Consider the following 5280-nt stretch of genomic DNA (forward strand, 5'->3'; position numbering starts at 1 on the left):
AAGGAAGAAGTGGACTTTACAGAATACAAATGTTCAACCTGCAATACGCCCAACACCACATACAGAAGAACTGCCAGTTCCAAAAGCAGCAGAAACATTCTCAATCCAGTCAAGTGACGAAGAAGAGGGCGATTAGTGTCATGAAGCATCTGCCTCTCACGACCCAGACTCTGTCAGCAGCCTCAACTGAACCAGAACTTATAACACAAAGTGCACTGAATGATGTTGTTAGAGACTTGGATCTTCCCAAGACTAAAGCTGAGCAATAGCAGTAAGGCTGAGCTCTTAGGTTCCCAGCAACAGCAGTAAGGCTGAGCTCTTAGGTTCCTGGCTACAGCGGTAAGGCTGGGCTCTTAGGTTCCTGGCTACAGCGGTAAGGCTGGGCTCTTAGGTTCCTGTCTACAGCGGTAAGGCTGAGCTCTTAGGTTCCCGGCTACAGCAATAAGGCTGGGCTCTTAGGTACCTGTCTACAGCGGTAAGGATGAGCTCTTAGGTTCCCGGCTACAGCAGTAAGGCTGGGCTCTTAGGTTCCTGGCTACAGCAGGAAGGCTGAGCTCTTAGGTTTCAAGCAATAGTAGTAAGGCTGAATTCTTAAGTTCCTGGCTACAGCAGGAAGGCTGAGCTCTTAGGTTTCCAGCAATAGTAGTAAGGCCTTCTGGCCGGTTTGTGTCTCGGTTTCCCGAAGGTTTTACCTCAAGGCAGTCCCCAGGGATTGGGGAGGGCTGTCCACTAGGGGAAACATTTCAAGGCATAGTAATACAGTTTTGCAGTTTTCAGGGTAAGAAATAGTTAAAATCTTGGGAATAGCCCACATTTTAGGAGGAGTTAGGTCAGATAAAAATGGTAAGTACTTCCTAGTTAAGAGAAACTAAGGAAGTCTCAGAGAGTCTTCAGTTCTTGTGTTTATCTACCAGGCCTTGAGTATGGTCTGGAGAGTCTGGCTCTACTTATTTGCTTGCCATCCAGTTTTCTCTGTGGTTCTTGTCATCGCTGTTCCATGTTTCATCTCAACCATTGCCTGCTGAGCCATCGCTTCCGGTCCGTGTGTTCACCCTGACCTACAGCTTACTGAGTGAAAGTGAGTGGAAGACCAAAGACAAGAATGCTGAAAATGAGAAGACCAAAGACTCAAAATGAGCAGAGGACTGTGGGGAGAGCTGTTCCGGTAGGACAGGTGAGAGGCCGGCCTGCTGTGACAGCTCCCTGCCAGATCATTCACTAGGTGAGAAACTTCGGTCTTCTCTTTTGTGCAGATGTGAGTGGAAGACCAAAGATAAAAATACCACAGATCCAAAACAAATCCACCGCAGATCCAACGTGGAGAACCAAATGGATAGCTTCAGTGGCAGAACAGGTACGAGGCGGGCTAGCTGCCGCATCTCACCGCCCAATCTTCTGCTCGCCTTGGCCCTACATCTGCTTATTGTAACCTCATCGAGGCCCTATATCGAATCCAGTAGAATGTTGACCCCTTGGCCGCTATTTTGGTGGATTCGTGCAATTCTAATCTTGAAAAATTTAGATTTTAGCAATTAACTTTTGTGGAAAATTAACACATTTGATTAGTTACAAATTAACTGACTAATATTTACTTTTAAGTCTCCGTATTTTTTTATATACTGCATTTATTGCAAGTTTACTCGAATTTGAATAATATCAAAGTAGAGGATAATTTCTAAGAAAGTATCTGGATGGGAATATCGTGTATTTTCTTAATTTATTTTTCCATTTTTTACCATTTTAGTAAAAGCAGCCTCTATCAACATGTTGATCTGAACCGTTACCCTTACTTTATTGGATACGATTTCTCTTTTTTTTTTTGCCAAACTTTTTTTCATACATTTTCCCACTTCGCTGAGTTTTTGAGCTTAAGGCCTCAAATATCTTGAAACAACTTGACACAAATCTTTTTCCAACATTGCAAAAAAAAAAAAGTTGGATAAAGTTGTGAGAAGAGTTGTTGTAGAAATGCCCGGCTTCAAGGACTCGACTTTCAAACCCAGCTCCGTCTAATCCTCTTTGTCCTCTCCATCCCATGTGGCTAGCGCTTGGCTCCTGGCAAGGCGGGGGATATTAATGCTTGCTCTGCTAGTCTGGAGATTAAAAGAATTAAGGCATACAGTATGTGCTGCAACAGTAATTGTTTTATATCCTATGTTTATCTAGTGGACCGAAAAATGCCCAATTCAATTAAGAAAGTGAAAAATTAAAAATTAAAACAAAATACCCCCAAAAAATCAGCCATGATCCTTTCTTTTATTTTTAGTCTGGAAGACTTTAATTGTATCTCTAAGAATCTAATACAAGTGAATTTAATGCTAATATGGTCGACGTTTTTAAAAATATTGAAGAACAAAACCAGATTTTTAAAAAAAAAAATTCTTTAATTTGACAATCCATTAAGTCTGATAATTCAAATGGGGGATTTTTCAGACTATAAGGCTATGTGCGTGGAGGGCAGTGAGTATTCATTGCTCCATAGTAGCGTGCACAGTGTGACCCGCCAGCTTCCTGCAGCTGCCGGCAGTCACATGTCCCCACTACTTAAGAGAAATGAATATTCACCGCATTTCATGCCCATGGGCGTGGAGAGCAGTAAATATTCATTTCTCTTAAACCGCGGGCACACGTGACCGCCGACAGCTGCAGGAAGCCGGCAGCTGGCATAGTCCCAGTGTGCAGAGCAGTGAGTATTCATTTCCTGCAGCTGCCCTTCGGCTTGTAAGTAGTGCATGACCTCTCTGTCATGCGCCGCTTACAAGTATAAAGCAGCTGCTGTCATCAGAACAAGTCTCTGCGAGGGAATGCAGTGTAATGGGTTTTTTTAAATGTTTTTCGAATGGGGCCATGCATACAAGGATGGGGATGGGGGTCAATCATATCAGCATACCGATGGGGTCCATGCATACCAGGATAGGGATGAGGAGGCTATGGATACCAGGATGGGGGGGACCTTGCATGCCAGGATAGGGATGAAGGGGCAATGCATACCAGGATGGGGATGAGAGGGGCCATGCATACCAGGATGGGGATGAGAGGGGCCATGCATACCAGGATGGGGATGAGAGGGGCCATATATACCAGGATATGGGATATTAACCCCTTTCCGACATTGGACGTAATAGTACGCCGATGTCAGACTCCCTCCTTTTGATGTGGGCTCCGGCAGTAAGCCCATATCTTTCCCGGGACATGTCAGCTGTTTTGAACAGCTTACATGTGTCCGGATCAGCAGCGGGTGGAATCATGATCCAACTGTGGCTATTAATCCATTAAATGCCGCTGTCAAACTCTGACAGGGGCATTTAACAAGAGCTTCCGGAAATCGCGATGGAATCGCGACAGAAATCCACCCACCGGTGACCCCGTCATGTGATCGTAGGTCACCAGTGGGATGGCATGACATCCAGAGGTCTTCTGGAGATCTCTATGGTTGTCACTGCTGGCCTGCTGTGAGCGCCGCCCAGTGGTCAGCGCTCATAGCAAGTGAGCATTTCTGCTACATACAGGCGATCTGATCATCACCTATATGTAGCTGAGCCAATCGGGTTATGGCAGCTTCTAGCCTCCCATGGAAACTATTGAAGCAAGGCAAAAGTAAAAAAAAGTTTTCAAAAATATAAATATATATATATGCATATATATAAAAGTTCAAATCACGCCCCATTCAAAATAAAACAATTTAAAAAAAAAATCAAACCTACACATATTTGGTATCATCGTGTTCAGAATCACCCGATCTATCAATAAAAAAAAAAGATTAACCTGATCGCTAAACGGGGTAGCGAGAAAAGAAGTCAAATTGCCAGAATTACCTTTTTTTGGTCCCCACAACTTTGCATTAAAACGCAATGACGGGCGATCAAAAGAACGTATCTGCACCAAAATGGTATCAATAAAAACATCAGCTCGGCGCACAAAAAAATAAGCCCTCACCCGACCCCAGATCACAAAAAATGGAGACACTAGGGGTATCGGAAAATGGCGGGGGGGGTTTGTATTTTTTAACAAAGTTTGGAATTTTTTTCACCACTTAGATAAAAAATAACCTAGACATGTTTGGTGTCTATGAATTTGGAATAACCTGGAGAATCATAATGGCAGGTCAGTTTTAGCAATTAGTGAACCTAGTAAAAAAAAGCCAAACAAAACCCACTTTTTTTGTAATTTCACTGCACTTGGTATTTTTTTCCCGTTTTCTAGTACACGACATGGTAAAACCAATGGTGTTGTTCAAAAGTGCAACTCGTCCCGCAAAAAAGATGCCCCCACATGGCCATTTTGACTAAAAACTAAAAAAGTTATGGCTCTGGGAAGAAGGGGAGCAAAAAATGAAAATGCAAAACCAAAAATACCTCTGGTCGTTAAGGGGTTAAGTACAGAATTGACCACACTTACTTGTGAGACCCAAATGCTAAAAATGTATCATGTCCCTCACCTACCATGTGCCCCTCATAATACCATTGTTTTCTCATGTGACTGGCGCTTTTGGGCCACTCTAGGCACAAGGGCTTAGGCAAGACATCTCCTATGGCTACGCCCCTGCGGAACTTGGCTCTGTTTGATCAGCCAATTGTAGCTGATCAAACATTCCGACTGAACATTCCGACCATCAGCACCAGGCACAACCATTTATATAGATGACTCCTTATGACTTTGTGTACTTACTTAACTTCCCAGTATTCTACAATTTGTTGCCGGATATTGAGAACAGTCAACTTTAGACATTTCTAATGCTAATCCTGTGGATATCCTGTTTCTGAACTGGCTTTATCCTTACCTTATCTTACCGGTTATCCCCCTGTTTCGGACCCTGGCTCGGCTTTGGTCTTTGCTACTCTTTCTTTACTTTGTTTTCTCCAGAGTGATACTGACTCAACTTTGTTGCCCATCCTTACTGAATCTCGTTCCTTCTCCAGCCAGCAGCCACTCCGTGGACACAACCCAGGTGTCCCCATTGTAAGTTCCGATCACTGTACATTGGTTTAGGGGGTGACAGTCGGGGTTCTTCTATGATCTGTTAGAAGAAGTAGAGATTACATTTTTGGGCTGATGGATCAGGACAGACTTTACAGTGAGCAAGACTATTAAGGGATTCATGTCAGCAATCCTGGTGCTCTAGGGAAAAGTTAATGTTGATTGACATAATTGTGAGCATCAAAAAGTTAACGTCAGCATCCCTGATGGTCCAGATAGACGGTTTTGATATTTTACCAGGTGATCCAGGGCAGTTAGAGGTTAACATCACCATCCCTTGCAGTCAACGGTGGAGAAGGAGTA

At 43.5% G+C, this 5280-nt stretch overlaps 1 long non-coding RNA gene across 1 annotated transcript; it reads right to left on the reverse strand.

The window, feature by feature from the left end:
- Positions 1-1767: 1767 nt before the first annotated feature.
- On the reverse strand, positions 1768-4914 carry LOC143817892 (uncharacterized). Its single transcript, XR_013224197.1, has 2 exons — positions 4781-4914; positions 1768-2093 (listed from the first exon to the last, which is right to left on the reverse strand). It is a non-coding gene; the product is annotated as an uncharacterized LOC143817892 (long non-coding RNA).
- Between the last annotated feature and the right edge of the window lie 366 nt (positions 4915-5280).

This window comes from Ranitomeya variabilis, chromosome 3 (assembly GCF_051348905.1).
Source record: "Ranitomeya variabilis isolate aRanVar5 chromosome 3, aRanVar5.hap1, whole genome shotgun sequence".
Taxonomy (NCBI): Eukaryota; Metazoa; Chordata; class Amphibia; order Anura; family Dendrobatidae; genus Ranitomeya; species Ranitomeya variabilis.